The 24,297-nt window shown below is 36.1% G+C and overlaps 1 protein-coding gene across 4 annotated transcripts in view; it reads left to right on the top strand.

The window, feature by feature from the left end:
• Positions 1 to 16,064: 16,064 nt before the first annotated feature.
• shank2b (SH3 and multiple ankyrin repeat domains 2b) overlaps positions 16,065 to 24,297 on the top strand; it is a 185,629-nt gene continuing 177,396 nt past the window's right edge. For 2 of the 4 annotated variants that reach the window (XM_069181536.1, XM_069181537.1), the window contains exon 1: positions 16,065 to 16,349. The gene's annotated coding sequence lies outside the window, so the exon portion shown is untranslated. The remainder of the gene's footprint in view (positions 16,350 to 24,297) is intronic. The other 2 variants (XM_069181535.1, XM_069181534.1) reach the window with 1 other exon arrangement.

Below are 24,297 nucleotides of genomic sequence, written 5' to 3'. Positions count from 1 at the left end.
TCACAGTCCACCTTCCTGAGTGTTAAGTACTTTATAATTTCAGTTCTGTGTTTCTTACTGTATGTCTCATTTTCTCTTAATGGGTGGCCGGACAGTCTGCTGAGGTGCCCAAGAGGAAAGGTGACGCTATTTTTCGGGCTAGTGTATTGTGCTTTCAAAACCACTAGATGGCGGGATTGAACTATGAAGAAACGTCTTTCTTTGCGCTTTGTGACATCACAGCTTTTAGCAGCCACAAACCTCCTTAAGCATCACAGTGGATTTTGGCATTAAGTGGAGTGGGAATTCAACAAAATATCCTTGAAAATGTATTTTTTCCCTAAATACTAAAGCAGCACGTGCACCCAAATAAAGTGTAAACAATGTTTGCATAATGTAAGAGCCATTGAATTAATTAACTTCTTTTTCATGTTAAGCCTCAATTGACTTTCATTTCCTTTTAGAAAAATAAGAAGAAATAACATTGATTAGGATTTTTGTTGATGAGGAACGATGAATTTTATCCACAGACCTTGAAATGCTCTGCTAAAAGATCTGCACTTTTTAAAAAGAAAACCTCCTCTCCAATATTAAGTTTTAATGGAAACCTAGACACCAAAAAATATGAATAAGGTGGCATCCAGGAAATTATCCATGAATTAAACTCTAACGTTTACTCAATGAACAAATTATCTTACAGAGGTGTTTGCCTTTTATTATTCAAAGTTAACTCAAACAGTGCATTTGACAAAGGATCATCAAGAATTTGTGCTTATGTAGTTCATGTATTACTGACATGTCCCGTGATGTAATCTAATGTACACTTTAAAAATAAAAAATTCCCCTTTCTGTTATAATGAAATACATCAGTAAGCACATAAAAACGTTTATAAAAATAGAGAACATAATTTGCTGTCTTTAAGAGTCCTAGAACACACAGAGTTCTCTTCCTAAGAACTACAGTATCCTGTCCTTTTTCTATGTTTCTTATCTTAAACATTCTGGGAATGTACTTGATGACTGATAGGTCAACTTCTTTGTCTTTGACAATACACCTAGTCCACAGCATCAGAAGCTGCAGACGTTTGGAAAACTAAGTCATGCCCTATTTTGGTGATCAGATGAAGAAAGCAGGGCATTGCTCTGTATCTAGGACAGAGGAAGGATTCTTTCATTTAACCTCATCTTTCCCTGTTCATTCTTTTGAGCCTGAACAAAATCTAGTTTTCTAGGTTGGTCAATGGTAATGAAAGTTAAATTTTACTTTGTGACAATGAACCCACCCTGAAGAAATTGAAATATTTGGAAATCGGACTGATCTAATCCCCTTAATAGCTAATAGAGTTGTTTTTGGAATGATTATAAACTGAAAACATAGTCATTTTTCATTGTTCTGCTTTATGTCCTGTGTCCTGTGCCTTTATAGAGTGCTTTGAAATAAATCAAATGACTTTTTATGAAGTGTCAGATTACATTTTATTATACGGAATGGCCGAATCACTACTTGTTACAAGTGGCAACTTAGGCTGCATGCTTTTAGTTTTATAGTTCTGTGTAGTGAAAAATTGGCCACTTTTCTAAACTAAAAATAAATAAATTAATTTTCTAATTAGGAATACATGCACGATTAAGAATTCTAATGTGCATGTACATATGGCAATAAACTACTCTACCCTACTTCTATACGTGAGTTTGCATTTGTGTACTGTATAATGTCTCTTTTAACAAAATATTGTCTTACAATAAACCCAGTGGTGTAAAATAATTCTCTAGTACCTTATAGCAGAGTAGTGATACAGTAACTAATTTGGGAAAACAAAGTGTGAGAGCCCTGGTATCTGTTTGACATCCTGTATATACAGTATGTCACATATATATGAAGTCAGGGGTTTCCAAATCCATCTCTGTATGTTCTGTAAATATTACAGGTGTTTCTGGACATCTAAAAAAATAATATTAATGTTGATTTAGGGCTTTCTGTTGATTGATTGGATCAGATGGGAAGAAAGGTAGTACAAGTACATTAAATAGATAATCAAGTTATGTGCATTTGTCATCATTATGCTCCTAGGCTGTCCTGCTATTACAGCAATTACTGCTATTTCTGCTTTCTGTCGCGTCGTCCCTGACCACTAACATTCTCCGAAGGGATCCGCTTCACTTTGCATGACTTTCTCAGATCAAGTTTTTCTGTATACCTTTTTACCCTGTTAACAAAGAAGCCAAAGTCCTGGGTAACTTTCCCTTCTCTCCTGGGAATCTGCCCGCTCAGTATCAGTGTTGCCTTTTAATGCTTATAGTATTAACTGTGATTGTCCATTTTGGAGTTCCCTTTTAACATCATCCAGAAAAAGAATAGCTCCTACACTCCCACACCATTTGTTTTTACTCTTGATCTCAAAGAGGACAAGAATACAATTTTGCTTACAAATTCACAGCACTTGAAAAACATTATAAAAAAGGGTAAAAAAGTCCTCCTTGATGGAACTTTATAGAGTGTAGACATGCGGTCTGTCTGGTAAGAGTGAAAGGGGAAAAGTTATATCATTACTTGCTCAGTGTGTGGTCTTGAGAATGCTTTCTATTCTCTTCTGGCACAAAAGCCTTCCAGGGTGCCTGGCATAAAATACTACAGTAGCTACTGGAACTGCTTTACATTAGAAGGAGCACAGCAAGCCACAACTTCAGCTTAACATGAACCAAAACAGATTGACACTGCAGGACCTTGAGGTGAAAGATGTTCAGTCCTGAAGCTGTGTGCAATTAAGAGGTTTATCTTCATGGTGATCTTTACTTTAGCAGCTTACGAAAAGTGATTTTTAAAAACTGTCCGCATGAAAACTGAAATGTGAACAGCTGCATGCCTGTACTGGAACCTTGACAAGGCTTGGGTGGTGCACAAATATGCTTTTCTGTTTTTTAAATATGGAAAGAAGTCCTTATCTATTGTTTCTCACATTTACATAGACATTTTTCTATCTACACATATAAAAACACACAGCAGCAAAAATTCAGATCTAATCTCTTGTGGTTGACTCAGTGGCAAGCAATAAAAAGCAATATACTCGTGTGGGTAAGAAAAAGTGATGCTGTGTCAGCATGTGGAATAAACTAACTAAATTAATAAAGGTAATGCTAGGATTGTGAGATATAAACTAGAATTTTAAAAGATGACCATATTGATATTTGAAATGGGGGACTGTTTTAGAAGATCTACTGTATACCACCCTCGACCTTAACCCCTTAGAAACACCTTTCCTCCCCTGTGTATTGATACAGAATACTGTACTGACTAAATTCTAGTTGCAGATAACCTGGTATCTCAGAATTTCCATCATATATTGAATTCTATACTGTATGTCCTGCAGGAGTATGAGCACTTAAACTTCACCTGAGCTTCAGATGATGTCCCAGGGACATGTTTCTTTGGGCATTGAGGAGAACATTTTTCTTGTGCCTACATGAAGCTCACTTCAAGGGTATGATACCAAACTTAGTCCTGCAGCTGCTGTTGACCTACTTTCTTTTCACAAAGATCCAAAGACAAATGAAGGTGAAAACATCAGGGAGGTTGCCATGATTAATTGGCTTTCTCTACCTTTCCCATGAAACCAGGAGCAGTGGAAAAAAAATACACAAACTGGGACACCTTTTCCTTCTCTGTGCTGAAATTGAAGGAGCCATCTGGTTCACAGGCTTGTAATCGTCACTCATTTGACACAGTTAAGGTTATGTAGCAATCCATTGATTAGCCGGATACAGAGAGATCTTAGGAGATATCTGTAATTCATTTAACTTCTGTCCATTCAGAAAAAAAGCACATTTGCAGCTTGTGCTGATAGATATGTAAATATACCGTATCTGCAAAACAAAATGATGTGATGCAAACCGCACAAATAAAACATCTTTACTGAGCAGAATGTACTGTAGGCCTTTATTTGGTTAGGTGTGTAATAGAAAAAGGTTCTACAGATGAAGGACATTTTTTTTCCCTCAGCACTACTTTTATGTCAGTGTACATTCAAACAAAATTTGGTACTCACCACTTTGACAATATTCACAAGGTTGTGTTGTAAAGCTAATATTCTTGCTAATATTTTTCCACATATCAGAGAAGCAATGCAACTTATTTTAATTGGAAGAATAAAAAATGTTAATATCTACGATTAAATAAAAGAATAGGAATGTTTAAAGTTTAAATTTAACTAGACAAGAACCTCTTGAGGAGAAAATCATCGTTTCTCTGTTCAGCCAAATCCCATAATATGTAATGCAGGAACATCTTTAAAACAACTGTGGTACTTGAACATTTGTGTTTTTTTCACATACTGTAGTATAGTGATAGCCACTTTTCTCTCTGTTTTTTAGTCTTCTATGCTAATGCTAGTTGTTACGGGATGCCTTTTATAATGTCCTAAATATTGTCCCACTTCCCAATTAGGTCTTTGTGTTATGCTGCACAAGCTAGAATGATTCAAATCTACCATTTCTAGAACTTTCAATGTTTAATCATATTTTATAATATATAATGGCTGTAATGAATCAATCAGTTAATGTACAGTAGGCTTGCTTGCAGTCCGTCCTCATCTGCTGCTAATGGTTAAACATGTCTCGGAATTTTACATAGAAGGTCAAATTGGTGAATCACAAAAGATGTATTTTATAAAACAAGAATTCAAAGAAATATGCTCACGTTTACTTTCTAATTTTAGGAATGATTTATTGTAAAGACATTTCCCACTGGTACCTACCTGTTTTAACTTATTTCTATCCTTTCAAAAGAGTCACACAGCTCTGTTTATTGCTTTATTTCAACCAATTTACAGTTTACTCCAGCAGTGCCTCAAATCTATTGTGTCTTTCCAGTTTCTGTCAATGGACAGGAACCTGCGTTCAGACACAGTCACACCTATGTAATAAGTTCTAATCAGGTTTTTTTTATTGGTTGCTGTGACTTTGCCTTTGCAAACAGAGTCCAGGAACCATGGGAATATGAAGCTGGAAATATGGTTCCCATGGCAATCTGTTTTTTATAAATGACTGGAAATCTTTCCAACACATGAGCAAGACTGTAGAAAGATAATCGTCTTCTTTTAATGGGTTAAACACATTTGTGCATTAAAGCGATCAGCTCAGGGACGTTCACATTTACTGCAAAAATTACAGACTGTGAGGCAAAGTGAAATATTGAGATTGTTCTTTCAGTACCGCTGGGATTCAGAGCCTAAGTAACAGGTACCATTCTGTGCCCTCTGAGACAATTGTGGCTAGGATACTGTAAATGTAACATCCTGAATTGTTTCAAGTAGTCTGAACATTAGAAAAGATGAGAAAATAAGCCCCAAAATCAGTGTAGTAAAGCCTCCTACAGTACTTTTTTTTGTTGTATAGTACTGTATATTCACTTCACCATATTTATTTGCCAATTTTGAATCATCTTCTGTAATTTGGGACTTTGAATTATTTCTTTCACAGCTCAGCTCAGATCAATGATGTCTGTATTGCATGGGGAGAAAAAGAAAGGGCAGGCAGGTTTCTCCGAATCACCCAGCCATCAAACCATCATCAAAATCCAAAACGATCAGCATTTTGCATGCTACAAGCTCCACAGCAACATACAGGAGGGTTAGCACTGTTTGAGGGAGTAGTGCATCCCTCTCTGATTTCAGTGCAAGTCTTTCGGGGTGTGTGCTGTTTTACTGACAGCCCAGAGAGCCCTGGCTGGTAAGTTCCACTCCTGTCCCAGGGGCTGGCAGCGCTCTGTCCATTGTGAATTCTTGCTTGGAGAATCTGGTCACACTTAGCTAGTGACATGACCAGGCTCAAGCTCCCAATGAGCAGGTGTGCTGCTTGAGCTACTCAGGAGCCAGGAACACTCACTTTTCTAAGCTGTTGTATTTCTCATCTGAAGTGTAGAAGCTGCTGGATTTAAAAGTCAGCACATGTACCCTGTCTTTACATTATTTTTCAGCAAATACACAAATATTTTGAGCATGCAATCCCTGCACCTTTGCAAATACAAAACATTTAGAGATAGAACTTTATCGCTACCATTCCTATCCTTACTTAAAATATTTAAAATCAATTGATTATATAATACAACTGAATAATTTCAGATATTCCACTTTGTGATAAAAAGTTTTAAATTCTAGAATGCATCTTTCTCGTTGTTGTTTTCCTCATATTTTTCCCTGATACATTTTAATGATAATGCCAGCTGAGTGCATACTCCATTGCTAACAAATTCCATGTCTCATGATTAAGCACAATCAAGCTTGTGATTAAGCTTAATCAAATGGGATCTGTCATTTTTTTAGTATCTTTCTTACGGTGTTTTAATCCTAACTACAACTGATGCTTCATGAGTGTGTTACTTTTTAATATTTACTGTAAATACAGTTTATAAGCAGAGAAGCAAATACAATATATACAGAGCAGAAAGATACATGTACTTTATTATTGTACTGTATATACTGTATAAAAAGGGTAGAGAAATAAAGTTTTTTCAAAGTCAAATGTCTTTTTAAAATTGTATATTTCATTTAGTAGGAGAGAATAAACGTTTATGCTATATACTGTACATTTATCAAGCTGAAAAGTTTCTAATATGTTTGCAGTACATAATAGAGACAAAACCTAGACTAACCAGTATTTGTTTATTATTAGATTTTATAATAAAAAACCATGACAATTGAATCAATCACCGTAAACATTTGAGGCATTGCTGATTTACTATAGTCAAGATTTTCCTGGCACTTTTATCTGTATCACAGATGTGATCCTTCTAATCAAATTTTAACAGATTGTCTTGCATTTATCATGATCTCAAAGCCAATTATTAATGGAACTCAGTAAACTAGCATGAAGTGTTTTTGAAGGACTTCTTGGGCAATTTTAAATCACGGCATCTTCAATAATACTGAAGTGGGAATATAATAAGATGTATTTCGAGTTTATGAATACTAAATGCAGTCCTTACCTTGTCTAAGCTTTTCATGAAAGTATGTGTTTAATTCATATTTGACCCCTGTGTTTTGTGATTGATTGGAAAAAAGAAAACAAAAAGAGGAGGCTGGCTAGCTTGCATTTATAGTCAAGGCACAAACATTATTTTGTTTTGTAGTGTTCATTTTGCATTGCTGTGAACCACATTTCTTTTCATTAAACAATCATGCAAAGGTAATAATTTGGATAAAGAAGAACGGCTGTTCTCTGAGTTATTTGTTCATGAAGACAACATAAAGGCCTCATGAGTTAATCTGTTAATGTGTATGTTGAACATCCCTAAACTAAAATGAGAAAAAAAAAACAGCACGTCATTATAAATGCACAGATTTGAGCTACAACTGCTTTGCACTATCCTCTAAGAAAAGAGTGCAGACGTGATACCCAACCTTTGCTTGACATAACAGATTGGGAGCAGTGCACTGTGGCTTCCTCTGCAATGAATTAGGGACATGTCACTTTTCTCCAGGAAAGAATTCCTCCAGAGACTAAAGAAAGAGGTTATGACAGGTCTGCAAAGCCATTGAATGCAGAGCTGGACATTGAAGAGAGTGGCACAGAATACTGTAGGTCAAGAGATAGGATGCATGGGCTTAACCAGCAATCCCTGGAGAGCACAGGACACATTGAAAATGAGCCAATATTTCTTACTCAGGAAAAAAAAGGTTCTGCAAGAAAAAAATGGTCTATAATACAGAAATCTTTATCAAACTAAAAGTCACATGGATTTCTGCCCAGGGTAGGACAGTCAGCTCTTTCAATGTACACTCGGGATTTAATTTCCTCTAACATCGTTTTGTTGTCAGCAGTGTATGCCAGCTTAGATGTACTGTACATGTACCTCTGTGTAAGATATTAATTTACCTCATTCTATACTGCTACACAGAATAAAGGTATGAAACAATAAATACACATACCAATATAACACCAATAGCATTAATAACCTTTAATTTACTAGAAGACACATCTTAATAAATATTTGATAAGTGTTTTACTTTTGGATTTTAGTTTCAACAGTAAATGTTGTGCAGATGTGGTGATGAAATTATTTTAGAAAGTTATTAAAAAACTAAATAAGAAGTCAATTACTTTTCATGTTCTGAATCAAATAAGTAGCTATTTAAGTTGATCCCACTAAGAATCTGTTGTCTAGACCTATAGATATCAGTAGATTATAGATAGGCAAGCATGTATTCATTTGTCTTCATTTGTCTTTTAAAACGACAGATCACTAAGAATCAGAGACATTTCTTTTCAAGTGTGGTTTTAATATGTTAATTAAAATGATGAAATGTGGTATCCTCAAGGCTACTTTACCATCTGTAGTTGGTAACTGCAAAGGATATGGTGTATTACAATGGAATTTCCATTCCTCATTTGGTGCACTGCGCTTGGAAATTGGTTCAATTCATTGCTGACCTTCTATGAAGTCAATGGTAATGCTAATTTGTCGTTTCATGTCAATTCATAAACTGTCAAGAATGCTTCTGCTTAATTTGATGTTACACCACAGCTGAGGGGCATTTCTCCCAGGGGATTTAAAACTAGGAAATAAGCAGAATGTAGAGGCACAACACGCACAATAAACAAGGAACATCTTGCTTTGCTATGGCCGCTTTCTCCTTCTGCATTTGACGAAAGTGCAGTTTCCAGCCCAAACTGTTCCATTCCTCTCGTCTCAGATGACGTTCCTCTTCCAAGGTCCCAGTTTTGCATGACAAACCAGGAGAGCTCCCGTTAGAGAAACTGAACCACCCAACTGCTGCAAAGACACGCCAAGGCTTGGCTGCCTTTTCTGAGATGAGAAGTGGGTGTAAAAAACATCATCGCCGTGCCAGAAACGTGAGCGGCAGCGTTCGGGCGTCAGAGAGAACCATCTCACATGTCTCACAGAGCAGGGAGGCTGCATGGATGCACTGAAGCTGCAGGGCTGTGTGGGAGGCAGAGGTTCACAGAGATGAAAGAGGTGGAGATGCACTGGAGAGTGTTGATAGTGGAGTCATATCATTGCTGTGGTCTGTACTGCAGTGACAACACTCCCAGGACCATACCCTGGAATTCAGATACAACCACATTGTATTGCTGCTTGAAAAACAGGATAATTCACATCCCTCTGCCTAATCCAAATAGGGTAGGATGATTATAGTCCGGTTTGTATCTGGTTAGACATTTTGTAATTAACAGCAAAGACTTAAATATAATCTATAGTATCCAAATTTTTAAGTGTAGAATTTTTGTTCCTGCTATTTTACAAGTGGTATTGTAATGACAGCAGCCCATTAGTGCAAGCAAAACAAAATCATTGCTCCTTTATCATTGGAAAGACTTGCTACAGTGTAAAAGGATTCCCTTTGGAAACCCAGTGCACAGCAAACATTCCAACTTAACTGAAGCAATCCAAATGTCTAATCTATTATTCTGCTGCTGGACACTGTTCAAAGTGTTTCCATGGTAACAGTAATTCTCATAGCTCATTAAACCTTTCTAAAACCATGCAGAATTCAGGGTGAGCAATTAAGTATACTCCAGCGACACTTCTCTTGAGTATGCAAAAGTATCATTACCTACAATACTTTACAAAGTTGCCAAATGGACAGCACAGCAAACAAAATACGCAATAGCCTAGCTGTAACACACCACCAGAGATTTCTAAAATTGGAACTGTTTAATCACCGAGATTGTGATTGTGCGTGGAACCATCCTACTTTGTCAGCGCAAAGTCATAACAAATTTAACAATTATTTTGATGAGAGTAAATACTGGAACGCTAATGTTGTAAAACGGGATCGGGGAGAATTTATCCTGGAGCTACATTGTCATTCTAAGGATAAAGGAAAAAGGGTTGAACTAGCCAATGGGAAGGTTAGTAGTTTCAGAATTGCTTCAAAAGCCATACTGTATCTGCCTCTGTCCACAAAAAGATCATCACTTCTTGTCAAAAAGTCATTTTTGTTTTATACAAAAACTAAACTGATTCTTCTGTAATCCCTCCATTTCTATTATCCTCTCTGCCTACCATCTATAGTTCAAAACTGAGTCTTGAAAGCATTTTATAATCTTACCATCACTGTTAGGGATGCGAACAAGAAAATCCCTTTCTAGTGATGTTTTAAGAAAGCAGGTGATTTTATACCTTTTGCAAGGAGAGACCATGGAACAAAAATCTCAAGGGAATGGGGTCTCTTTTAAATGGAATTAAATTTCAGAAAAACATGCCTAATGTTCCCCCTTATTTTGCAATTTACAAATTTCCCTTCCAGTCTGAAAAGCTGAATTAAGTGACGGGGAACAATTGTGATCTCCTGAGAGATTTCAGAAAATATTCTTGAAAAGAGATGTACAGTATTAAACTTTAATAAGGAAGCTCTATAAAATGATCCTGGAAGTTAATGGGGAACCATGAGGAAGGTATGAACCTTCTCTGCCTAAGAACACTTAACAGATTCTTTTGACCGGATCTAAAACTCTCTTTGGGAAAAAGAAAAAGAAAAACGGATACCTTCTGAAGTATTTCTGTTTGTTGCTGTGAAGGCTGGATTACATTGGTTTGCTTCCTAGTGCAAAAAATGGAAAGATCTCATCCGAAATAAGTATTGTTTTAATTTATTCTATTGCACTTCACATAATTACTGTGTTGGTAAAGTTTTGCCAGAAATATGAGAAGGCTTGTACTGTATATGGTTATAGTGAATATTTTTATTTTTGTAATTTCAAATGTGTTTTTCTCATAGACAGATCAAGGGAGCTCCCATAAACTCCCCTGCAATCCTATGAGACTGTTAGCTTATTGAAATCTGGACTTTCACCATTATTTTGGTTTTTCCTTTGCTGTAGGTGTAGCTTTCACCACATGCAAACCCAGAAGCCTAGAATCTTTTGGATGTATTACTTGGAATAGCTCAGTTTCCAAACACATTTTATTTAATTGGAAAAATGAACTAAATAGCCAAACTAAACTATGACATACTGTACTTTGTCTGTGATAGGATAAACCCATCCTGAAACAGAGTGGTTTTGCTATGAGCTTTTGATGTATTCAGACACCATGTTTAGGAAGACAAAAGTCATTATATATTTGTACACACAGTGTGTTGTAAAAACAAACACCCGCAACATCAAATACATGCGGTTAACAGTGACTAAGCCTTTGAATGCATACAGGTATTGCTTAATCTATACATACTGTACACCTACACGTACAGTACATACAGTATCTACATACTGTAAAGTCTTTTTTGTAGTCTAGAGTCAAATTTAATAGCTTGTGAAAATTCTATCTTTATATATTACTACCATTTATTACATATGTATAACCACTCCTTATTCTGTACTCAGTGTTGTTTCCTGGAACAAAGATGATAAAGTGCTGAATTAAATGTAAAGGGACAGGTGCATGATTTTCAAAATGTGAAAGCCCTGTTCCTCTTACATAATTTATAATGCATTAAGGATGTTTGTCTTCATAAGCGCACTACAGCTTTAATTATCAAAATATAACCAGTGACTGGCTTGATTCCATCCCGTTGTCATGGCAAAGAAGATTTCCCTGTATGGTAGTTTCACAGTGGACTAGATTGTACTGAACCATGCAGCTGTTTCATGTAGAGTAGTATGCTAAAAGCTATATTCACACTCCTCACTATCACTATATACAGTATATATAACATGAATATAAGACCCATTGGGTGATCCATTCCTTACTTTTTCTGTAGTGGCTTGGCAAATATTAGAGCAAGCAAACTTCAGTTATGTACAATTATGTGCATTTGATGTCCATGGAAAACTATGTTCCTTGTTTGTTTGTTGACCAAGAACAAATTTGATTCTCCTTCCAAATAAACAGGACAGTCTTCTTTCAATAGCACAGTCCTTAAACAATAGAACAGCTCTCTGCAAAAAATGTGGATTTATACTAATATAGTACAGTAGAATATGCAATGTGATACAATAGTATCATACTGTAACACATACAAAACAATGTGATGTTTTGTTGCTCTTTTTTACACAATAATTAAGAATTCAAAAAGGAATGAATGTTTACCAAGAAAATCCCAAGTTAAAATTTCAGAGTTGGACTTTAGAGTTTATATTTTTTATATTTTTTCTTTCTCTCAGGGATCCAGAATAACATGAAATTTATATACAGTACTGCATGTAAATTCTGTGTTTCAGCCCATCCATCTGCCTCAAAGCACACATTAGAAAACATCCATGTGGAAAATTCTATGTGAATGGATGAATTGAAACGAATTATCTTTACTTTCTTACAAGTATCGAGATTGTTTACAGCATAATAATCACCTACAAATATCCCACAATGTATCACAAAACAGATAGCTTAACCACTATGGTTTTACAAAATTCTGTGTGGAAGCAACACTCAAATATACTCTGAAAGGCAACCAACCATAGTCATGGCATTCCATCAATAAGTGAGGTTTCTGTAGAAACTAAAAAATTGTTTCAGTGCTTTTGTGATTAACTCAAAAGAGTAACTGTTATAATGCTTTCAGTAAGAGTTATCTGCTTCAGCTGGGGTATAAATATTACATGGATTTCCAAGGGATTATACCATAAAAATGGCACTGCTGCTATGCTAAACATTAATTTCACCATATAGATAAGGCAGTTGCTATGGTAAGGCTATTAATATTGCAAAAGTTACTTCCTGAATTCATGATGCCAAAGAGTTTCACTTGAGGATAAGGCACATTGCTGTGTCTGAAGTCAGCATGTTTTAAGTGATCAGGTTGACTACCGTACATTGAGATCACATTTTAAAGGATTTACCTGAAACACAACATGTATAATGTGTAAAGACCTTTAGGAGTTTCCCTTCTACAGGATCGACGGCATGTGAACAGGGCCAGCTGTGTGAAGCATATGTTTGATTATGAATATGCTTCAAAAAGTGCTGTTTGTTTAGGATGTTAAGAAACCAGAAGAAAGAGTGTGTGAAAGTTTTATTTCCTATATTCTCCTGGTATATATTTTAAAGATAAATGCAGCTGTCTTCATTTACATTTGGAACAAAATTAATTGCTGACTATTGATGTCTGATATATATTTTATCTCATATCAATTTAAATATATTTAAAAAGAAACACTAAAATACAGCAGTTGGATTGAGGCTCAATACTGTATATAGTAGACACTACAAAGAGGACAAAGTAACAGTATTTGGTGAAAAATAAGTTAATTTGTGCTGACATACCATTTTAAAATCTTAGTTCACAATTAACATAATAATAGAACAAACTTTTAGAAGGACCTATGCAAGCAATTCTCAAAGGTATACAGAAGAAAAGCATGTCCTTTGTAGAAAAAAATACAGGACAGATGTTTTATGTTTCTGTGATTGAATCAGATGGTAAGGAAAAAGTCATAGTATTTGTTAGTGTCAGGGAACCTATAGGTAGAATTTAAGGATCCTATAGGTTCCCTGACAGTTAGATTATATCAATACTATCACAGTACAGTTTAATTGATGGTGTGCCAATACAGGCTCAAAAGGACTGTTCCAAAACATGACAAGAGGTTTTATAAGCTGACATCAAGATTTTGGACAGGTAATTGCTCATTTCATTATTCTAAATTTACTCCTGACAGCTGTGGTTGCATAGTAAAGCATGTAATCAAAGCAGACATAAGGCCCATAACCACACAGTTCTGTCAATCTAGACAGATGAGTTTTCTCACAATACACTGTAATGTCCGTTTTAATGCATTATATACATAACACATGTGCATATCATCTGAAGGACAGGTCTATACTTTGAAATCTCCCTAAGGAGAAACACAACTAAAGACAGCTAGATCACTTTTCTGCCTGTGGTCAGTTATCCCATCTCCTATTTCACACATCCATCCATTTAAGTAATTGCTTTATCATTAGAGGGTCTCAGTGAATCAGAGCCTAGCTTGGCAGACACAGGGCACCAGGTAGAACTACACTCAGGATGGCATTGCAGTCCATCAGTCCATTACTGGGCACACATCAACACATGTTCACAAGCTCATGCATATACAGTGGGTTGGATGTCGCAATTTTGTCATTTAAAGATGCCATTTAAGATGGGAAGCATGTTTTTAGGCTGTGGGAGGAAACCAGCATGGACCAAGGTACAGCAGAACACATAAACTACCCATTGAATGCAACCCACTTCAGAAATGAGACAGAAAACAAGAGCTGAGAGGTAGCAGCACGCACAAGACCAGCATGCGACTATACCACCCTTTAAATTCCACTGAAGTCAAAATCAGAGGAATTCTATCAAGGGAATGACTAATGCAGTCTGAAGCTTGCAAACCCTCATTCTCCACCCCCACCCCTGTCCCAAAAAATCCTATTTAAATGCCAGATTAAAATTAAGGTCAGCTCCTGGTCAATGAGTCCTTGCTCTCTGCTAATTTAGTTATTTTTTTTACACGCTTTCCTTCTTTTACTCTGAATGGCATGATAACTCCTAAGCAAGGTGTCTTTTAAACAATTAAAAAAGAAAAGCTTAAATGACAGAGGAAATATGGAAGTGTGGACTCATCAGTCTAAATAGTTCCTTTTTCCTTATTTCTCTGCCTTTTTTTTTGCTTCATTTTAGGACTGTGTAGGTTTTGTCTAATTTGCTGCCCAAAATGAACCTTAACCTCATCTGGTTTTGTAAGGGAATTGCAGATCTCAGGTTCTTCAATTCTCAGTGCTCCATAATTGGGTAAAATCTGCCACACAATTATGTTTACCGTCAGAAGGAAAATAACCCAAATGGCAGGTGGCTTTGTTGAAAGCAAATGAGATGGGATAACAAGATTTTAGTGTTGAAAAATAAATATATTTTTCTTAGGCACTTCAGTTGTGGCTGCTTCCACAGTTTTGTTCCAAACCTAAATTAAGACTGCTGCATTTATATATACAGTATACTGTATACTGTATATGTATTATGGGGGAGCAGAGGACTAGATAATCCTCACCAAAAGCCAGGGGAGAGCAAGAATGGTTTGAATGCACTGCACTCTGCAATTTTTTGCATCTAAAAAGCTACATTTATCTTTCGATACTGGATGGAGGTGTAATGGGTAAGGTCTGTGGACTGCTATCAGTACAACACTTGAGTGAGTACTCTTACAATACCACTATGGGTGAATGAACAGTACTTCTCCAGGCTGTACAAAATAAGAAACTATTTTTTTGCCGAACTGAATTGCCTCCATTTACACCAGAAAAGAGAACTAGTACTGGTTTTTCTTTGTGAAAAAGAAAAAGAGTGCATTCATAATTTTATTAATTTTTAGATATCAGGGCACTGTCTTACATAGCCTGTGTTTCTTTTGGTGTCCATTTACTTTTCATTGAAATGTTAATTCTAATATGGATGAATAACATGAATAAAGCAAGCCAAGCATTGATCCAAATGCTTTCTTTCCCTGGGGAGAATATGTGGAGAAATATCTGGAGTCTAATTGAGCTAAGTTTACTAGATTAGACTGTGCTCTCGTACATCATTTTTGAATTTCTTTCAGTATTTTTTATAAGCTAGTTAGCTTAGTTTTTACTGTGGGTTTCCATGCTAGAAAAATAAGATAAATAATGTTAAAAAAATAATGTTAGAAGACATTTTGCTGTCCAGTTCATCGCATTGATCTAATTTCTAGCAGGTTCATGAATTGATTTTTTAACCACCTTTTCAGAAGATATCCCTTCAAGAAAATGAGTTCTTAAAGGAATTTACCAATCTAAAAATAACACCGTAGGGGGAGGAGTAAAAATAAAACAAGGCCTTCTCATAAATCATTCATGACAATGTGTACAGTCTACGTGTATAAGAAGGAAGACAAATTAAGTTTGCGGTTTTTCATTCATAATTTAATAGCAGGACTTTTACTGTATATAGGGTATCATTTTTTTCATGGACTTGTACAGCACTGTATGTATTTTATATTGGCACAATATTCCTGAAACACAAAGAATCATCATAGAGAAATCTACTCTGTGCCCACCTGGCTGGATTGAGTATTCAGGTATTTCAGGCCCCTCCTTCTCCTGCTCTGTGCTGCAGGCGGTAGTCAGGTGAAAGCTTCCAAACCCAACTGTTCTCTCTCGCGTTTTCCCCCCAGCCCTTCTGAAGCGGACACACAGCGTTGAGTGTCTGTTACTGCATATTGGGTTTCTAAGTGCTTGCGCTCTGGAGTTGTCTCCGAGTGCTCGCTTGGCAGTCTCCTGCTGGTCCTCCACTCTCTTTTATCTAGTTGTTCCGTGGTTTTCACAGGAAGTTACACGGTTTCGTCGGCAGCTGCGGTTTTCCTACCCAAAGTTGGTGTTGTTTCGCGGCGGCATGACCATTTCTCTATGAATGACCGTGAGACAGTAAAAGGTAAGAGCGCCTTGTTACTTCTCTTCCATACCAAGCGAACGCTCGCTTTTCGTGTGATTCAGGGGACACTGTTATTTTAACTGCAAAGAGTTGATGGGAAGCTAGCATTACAGGCACACTTTGGGGTTTGAAAGGGTTGCTTTGAATTTATTAAGCTACTTTAATTGTGATTTAAAGGGAAAGTAATGATGTAAACGTGCCTTTTATTTTCATCCTCGCTGTTACGACTTACCTATTACACGAATGCATGGAAAGTATTTTACGTTTATTGAAGTTGAGAATGTTCAGACCATACTACAGTATGTATGCTTGAAAACATCATATGAAATTAGCTTTGGTCTTGAGATTTTGCAACTTTTAATTTTGACGGCACACGTGGGTATTTCACAACAGTATGGGAGGTCTGAAATACTGTAAATTATTTTGACTTCTCAAGTTTAAGAGACCGTAAGCTATGTACAGTATGTACTGGAACACCTGTTTGTTTTGTATCACTCATGTACTGTAGTACGCGTTTCAGTAGCGATATACTGGTTTCAGTGGATGATAGACCAAACGCTATCATGCAGCTTCTATTATTTATTTATTTTAAGAACTGATAACACGTTTCCTGTCAATGGGGGAATAACACAATGTATGTCAATCAGATTTGTGCCGTAAGCTACAGTACGTCGCCTGCTGTTTTTTTCATAAATGCGAGGAATTATTTCCTCAGCAACGTTATGATGGCGTGTCTGTGAGGTTGTCATCTCTAATGTATGAAGTGAATATATCTCATAAGCCACATATATTTAACATATACAATGTATTATGACCCCCTGGTTATTTAGCTAACGCTTACGTTTTAAGTTTATTACTTTTACATTTTTGCTATTTATACAGCAAGGCATTTTAATTGAATGCCTTGAACGAAGCACTGCTCTTGAGCACAGCATCAGACCCCAGCCGGGAAATAAACCCACAACTGTTTCATTCCAGAGCCCCAACCAGTCCTCCACACTGCTGCCCGAATACATAAAACTAGTGGTGTGAAACCACCCATTCCTATCTTCATGTACAGTTTGTTTCCGGAAATATACAGTACGTCTGTAAAATTGTAAGTTGCTGTAACGGTTTATTATCCCGATTATATCGCTGCCGCTGACAGGTTTCATTCATTTCTTTGGCATTAGATTTGTTTTAGCAGATAGAAATCCGCCGGAGGTCTGTGCCGCTTTTCGAATAAGTTCTTAATCACTTGTTGAGCCTAAATTGGTGCGCTTAGTGAATGCGCAACTGACTGCTACTGTACATTTATGACTATAAAATGAACATTTTTATTTGTTTTCTCTTAGCGCACATTGTTTCCATCCGGTGACATCTTTGCTTTAACAGTCATATGACCAAATAGATTTTTGTACCTAAAAGCGGGATAGGAAAGTTTTTTTTTTTCCTGCTGCCTGTGTTTGCTTGCCACCAAAGTTCATATTATAATTCATCGTGGTTTTTATTCAACCTGAAAATACCATTAAGACCGTTTCTTTTCTTAACGATGCTTAGTTGCTGTTCGCAGGCATACTGCACATTATTTGCTAGGTTTGCTTTTACCCTCATGAATAAGAGTGTGCCAAGCCTGACTCAAATAAATGGTCAGTGCAGATACAATTTTGTATCTCTGATATATGCTGATGTTCATCTGATATTTAATGAAATTTCAGACACTTGCCAGTAAACCACATATGCATTTATATTGGTGATATCTCATTACATATACTGTGTGCCTTTTGGGTGAGGGTGTTCATAAATGTGTGAAGATTGATACCAATTCATAAGCTTCAGAGCATGTGAAATTTTAATATCACTCTTCAAATCCTAAGCCATCCCTGTTTTCTTTCCTTACTGTGTCCTAATTGGGTTGTTTCCTTATTTGAGATATTGTATGCAAATCTTACAGCTTTTCCTGAATGCAGCAGCTCTTTCAGATCTAATATACAGTAGGTCTTATGGGAACATGAGACAGTATGTCTTAAGAATGTTTGAGGTATGTCATATACTGTACAATATTAGTAATGCATCTCCTGCATTACTATTCATGGAAGGGGGAAAGGGGACTCTATCCCCCCCTTAGATGAATTAGTTAAGTTCTTTGTATGAGAAGGCAAATACATGTTCCCTTTTATGCCATGTATCATGTCACATTTCCATTTATATCCAGCTGTGCCTATTTAGTGTCTTTTTTGCTGCTCGAATTTCATACGTAATTGAAGTAGTTATTTGAAGACCTACTTTTAAAATTGCATTAACAGTTTGAGGTTCCTGATCAACGCGGGTCCCTCTAAGAGTTCAAGTGCACATATTTTGGGAAAGTTAGTTTTAAAACACTTAAGTGTTCTTTATTCGTCTTGCATGGTGTCATACAATTCTGCTTAGATTGTTTGCATTATGTACAGTACAGTGCATTTGTTATTGCTGCTCAGCATCATTGCTCTGTATTTTAGGAAATAAGTTACACTATATATTTCTGTTGATGCAGTTTATCCCAAAAAGGCAAAAATCTGCAAACATGATGATTACTATTAGTTCTGTTATTATTAAATTAGTACAATTCTTTCAGCCTAGATAATGATAAGGAGCACAGAGGAGATAAGAGCCCTTCTAACTATGAAATGTGCAAGATAGAATTGGGTGAGCTATTGTGTAATATTGGCTTCTTTGTAAATGCTAGGGGCACACGATGACGCAGTATTTAGTATTGCTGCCTCACAGCGCTGGGGCCCTGGATTCAGTTTCGGACCTAGGGTGCTATCCGTGTGGAGTTTGTATGTTCTCCCCCCGATTTTCCTCTGGGTGCTCTGGTTTCCTCCCACAATCCAAAGACATACTGGTAAGTAAATTGCCTTATAAGGAAATTGGCCCTGGGTGTGTGCATGTGTGTGTCTATGTGTCTGCCCTGCCAGTGGACTAGTGTCTCATCCATAGTGTATCATGCCTTGTGCCCGTTGCTTGCCAAGATAGGCTCTGAGTCCCCCATAGCCCTAAGCTGGAAGATGTGTTAGAAAATGTATTGTACTTATTATAGATTACCTGGACTTTTTAATTAAACAGCTTTTGTGAGAAGCACTTCCACTGAAAAACAGATTTTGAACATACTGCTCATTATATACTGTACATAATATAATATAGTTCAGGTGGCTACAGTAGGTGCATCAGCAAGCGTAGGCTGCAAAGGAGCAAGTAATAGGTTTATTCAATGCTGAAAAGAGAAGAAAGAAAACACAACGTTTCGGCTGTGGAGCCTTCTTTGGGTGTGCATGGGTGTTTTCTTTCTTCTCTTTTCAGCATTGAAGAAACCTATTACTTGTTCCATAATGTAATATATATTTTTGGGGATGAATTGACTTGCCATGCAAATGAAATAAATCTGTCTGCAATTTGTTTGGTGACAAGTTTTCTAAATTATTTTTTTATATGTGAACATTGTGTAGGAATGGATTTGCACTGTCAATGTTTTGTTTATTTGTTTCACAACATACCATTTCAGTTCATTGATGCGATAATTTTTAAATATATTTTAGTCCACTTTGTTATATAATCATATGTTTTCAGAGTCATAAAGGCATGTAATTAAATCTCAGAATTAGTGTAAGCTTAGTCATTGAAGTCTTTTGGAATTATTCCACTATATACAAAGTTGTGGTAAGGCTTACGAAATCATTGAGACACAAGGATTAGGATTTTCTGGTTAAGTACTGTAGCGTTCACAGTGACTCATGAGTTAGAAAATGTGACACTTGCTTGATTATTCTTGCTGGTAACATTGACCCATATTTCCTGTTATGACAACTGTTAAACTCTTGTGCTATCACTTCAGTAAACAATTTCATTGTTCTATTCTGCATTCATTCCTTACTGTTCAACTTTTAAGTGCTGTGAAATTCAACACTGGTACAGTACCTCACTGCTCCAGTGTCCTGGGTCCAATGCATCCCACTGACTTTGTGGAGACTATACTGTATGTTTTCCTCATGTTCATATGGGTTTTTTTTTTCTTGCTAATCTGGGTTCCCCTTACTTCCAATAGATAGATATATTGGCTAGAATTCAGTGGTCGTTCTTACTTGTCCCTTTTTCTCTTACCCTGTAATGGACCTATCCTGTCGAAGGACTGAGCAGTCATGTTATTTCAGTCTTGCTTAGTCCATGCAGCCAGACAAGGAGAAAAAAGACTTACAGATAATGCAAGCATAGATATCTTTTAAGTTTGCCTGCAGCGATCAAATCAAAATGTTTTTGATATTTTCTTTTCTGAAATTAGCTAATTAAAGGAATATGTGTTGGATAAAATAGCTACTCCATTAAACTGTTCATTGATTATTTTTGTACCTATAGCATAGAGTTCTTTTGTTGTAGAAAATGTACACTGTAGAAACAGAATTGCTTTTCTGTACAGTAAAACACAAAAGATGCAGAAATCAGATGTGACCTTATACACTTTTTGTTTTATATATCATATTGTTCCTATAGGTAGTAAGAGTGAATTAGATTATTTTGTAGTTAAATTAAAATAGCTAAAACATTTTAATAACAGTTGTTTGGTTAAACAAATATAAATGCTCTTGTGCTTGTTGGTTATTTCCCTTTAACCTGTAGTATTACTGTATCTCTAATGTTCCCCAGTTTTTCTACTTAATGTAGTTTTTCAGGTCTTCAGTCCATGGGATCACCCTAATAACATGTAGCTGCAACTTTATATATATATAATTTAAAAGGTCCTATATTTATGACATTGAATATGTGAAGAAATTAGATTGATCAACTAAGAAGTTCAAAAAATCCAAAGATTCCCATTGGTATAATCACATCCTGCAGTCAGATCACCACAGAGGTCATGCGAGTTAAACTGAGATTTACCTTACATTCTCTGACTTGTATGAAATCAATATGATGTTTATTCTAGAGAAATGAATTTCAGTGGCAATTGTTTATGTTTACCACACATAAGCCTGTCTCCACTATAATATATGCAGATTGGCTGTGATGAAGTGTAGGCTACATTTTGTTTTTAAAAGCGTTTTGCTCCCAGCAAAGAGTTGCGATTTCAATTATGGTGTTTAAATTACGTAAAGCTGTCAATCATCAATATGGTTCTATTTTGCATCACTCCAAATACAAATATAATTTATTGCAATAATACCCCTTGGTGGTAATCAGCAGTACTCATTAGTTAATGTTTTAATAACAGACACAGAACCAAAGAGCCAGTAACCACAAGCACATTGTACAATTTTGTTGTTGTTTTTAAATGAGATAGAACAAATGTAGTTTCTCATCAACAGTGCTGTTTTAGTGTTATGCAGCTGATATAGCTTGGAAGAGATATTCTTTCTTAAGGCATGTATTCTACCCATTAGTGTAAAATAATAAAATTTTGTTCTCTTAGGTTTGGCGCAGTGTGGCACAGTGGTTAGCATTGCTGCCTTGCTGCACTGGGGCCCCGGGTTCAATTCCAGACTTGGGGTGCCATCTGTGTGGAGTTTGTATGTTCTCCCCATATTCATGTGGGATTCTCCAGGTGCTCTGGTTTCCTCCCACAGTCCAGTTGGCTTCTGGGAAAACTGGCCGTGGTGTGAGCTTGTCTCTGTGTGCCCTGAAATGGACTGATGTCTTCTCCAGGTGTATTCCACCTCGTGACCCTGAATTGGATGAAGAGGTTAGAAAATGGGTCGATAATTACTGTACTGTATGTACAGTACAGTGTATATACTGTACAGTATATATATATATCATTGATTTATCCTGCAATCGATCTGAAGTTTTATGGATTGGCCTTTTATGTATAACTGAGTCAAATTAAAAAGGTTATTGACTTAATTTGTGTATATATAAAAATAAACTAAATGTGTTTGGTTTTTCTGCCCTATCAAATAAATGTGAATATTTCATTAAATGTTCTGTTGAGGCATCATTGGTAGAATTGCAGTTTAATGTTTTTATTTTGCCTATGAGTTCTCACATGAAATTTACCTCATATCACAAATAAAAAAAGCTTTATAATTTTAAATTGGGCTACCCACTGATCTTGTTGTCAGTACCACATTTCTGAACACATTGGTACTAAAGGATGAAGAAATTAGTCTTTATTTGCATCTGATCAGACTAGACATCCCTACAAACATGTATCAAGATTAAATAAATTAAAACTATAATTATGTTAATTGAAGATGTCATTGAACTACAAAAGAGTTAGGCTTTGTTAGTTTTTACTCTCTAAAGCATCTTGAAAATAGCCTTCATTTTTTAATGAAGGTTTTAGAATGACTTGACGGTGTTGTGTTTTCACATACAGTAGACTTCATGATAGTAACCAGTGTTGCTGTCACAGGATATAAGGGCTGTGGAAGCAAGAATTGCAATTTCCCCTGTTTTTTTAGGAACAGAAAGTTTGAGACTAATGGATTGCACTGAGAAAAAGCTGCAACATGAATATTATGAAGACGTTGTTAAAAATACTGAAAGAATTGAAGGGGCACTTAGAAACCAAGGATTGCAGTTTACACAACTAATTTAAAAATCCTTTCTGTGTGAACCGCAGCAAGATTGAGAACCATTTGAGCTTACTGCTGCTTCCGAATTCCACGATTTCTGGGCTTGCTTCTGTTTAGAAACCATCTGTACATTTGGCATTAAATCATCTCTCATCCCATCTCCCTCAAGACGTTCGCCTATGATGCTGTCTCCAGGGATATTTGCCCTCCTGCCGAGCACAGCAAAGGTCCAGAAACTAAGTCAGGCTGCATTTCAGATTGCAGCCTAATAGATCAGTCTGGGAATTGAAATCACTCATTTGATTAGTTGGAAATTCAGAAACTCCACACAGCAATGAAGTATCCTTGGACACTTGGTCTTCTTAACATTTAATTTTGATTATCCTTATAAAACTAGAGTGAAGTGCATTGATGTACAGTATATACATCTGTGTCTTGCAATGAAGGAGACAGAGGAAAAACAGTATGATAATAAGCTTCTTGTTTTATTGATTATTTTTTCCAAGTATTTCAAACTCCTTATGAAGAAATAAGTTGGTATGATATATGCCATTAAACCCAGTATTTCCTTATGGGCTGCACTGTACATATCAAATACTGTATACAGTAACTGTGTGACAAGAATTGCATGGGTCCATGCAGAAAATGCCTTTAAGTACCAATAGCAAGATGTGCAAGAGTCAATCAATGATTTTGGCCTGACATTGTCCATATGTATAACATATAACTTAAAACAAATGATGAGGTGTCTAATGTCTTACATTGTATTGATTTTCATATTTTATCATTTTCAAAGTAATATATTAGTGACTGACATACTCTTCTTCTTTTTTATAACTGTATGTAGATTTCAAAGAGTGTGCTTGAGTGAAATTGTTCTTCTCCTTGACAATCATTCATTCCCTAAAGGTGCTAAATGGAGAGTACTGAAGTATCCTTCAGGCAGACACCACTGGTACTTCACCAATGAGCTGAGGGATGGAAGGGTTTGCTCTTTAGTTTTGTAAAACTGCTGAAATTCCCTATAAAAGAGAGCAATGAATTATTTTAAGGCACAATTATTTTCAGTCACAAATACAGTTATAATTAGATAAACAATAACTTTGGCAGGGAGAAATAATTAGTTATGATAACCACACGGAGACTTTGTTGATAATAGTCTGTCTTCCTTACATTTTACAACTGCAGTACTTTGCTTGCAAACCATCGTCATGTTAAATCTTTAATTACTTGGTCATCCCACTTCCAAGTACAAGTTTTACACATCCAGTATTGAAACTAATGAAAACAAAAGCTGGTTAATACTGTAATGCAAATTATACATATTAAATAAATAGTTTTTGTGTGAAAATGAAATTATATTAAATTCCTTATTGTACTGACATGGCTGTTGGTTGTCAAACTACCCATCACATCTTGCTGCG

The sequence above is a fragment of the Lepisosteus oculatus genome, chromosome 21, assembly GCF_040954835.1.
Source record: "Lepisosteus oculatus isolate fLepOcu1 chromosome 21, fLepOcu1.hap2, whole genome shotgun sequence".
Lineage (NCBI taxonomy): Eukaryota > Metazoa > Chordata > Actinopteri > Semionotiformes > Lepisosteidae > Lepisosteus > Lepisosteus oculatus.
The sequence above is the reverse complement of the archived record's forward strand: the minus strand, read 5'-3'. Positions and strand labels throughout refer to the sequence as shown.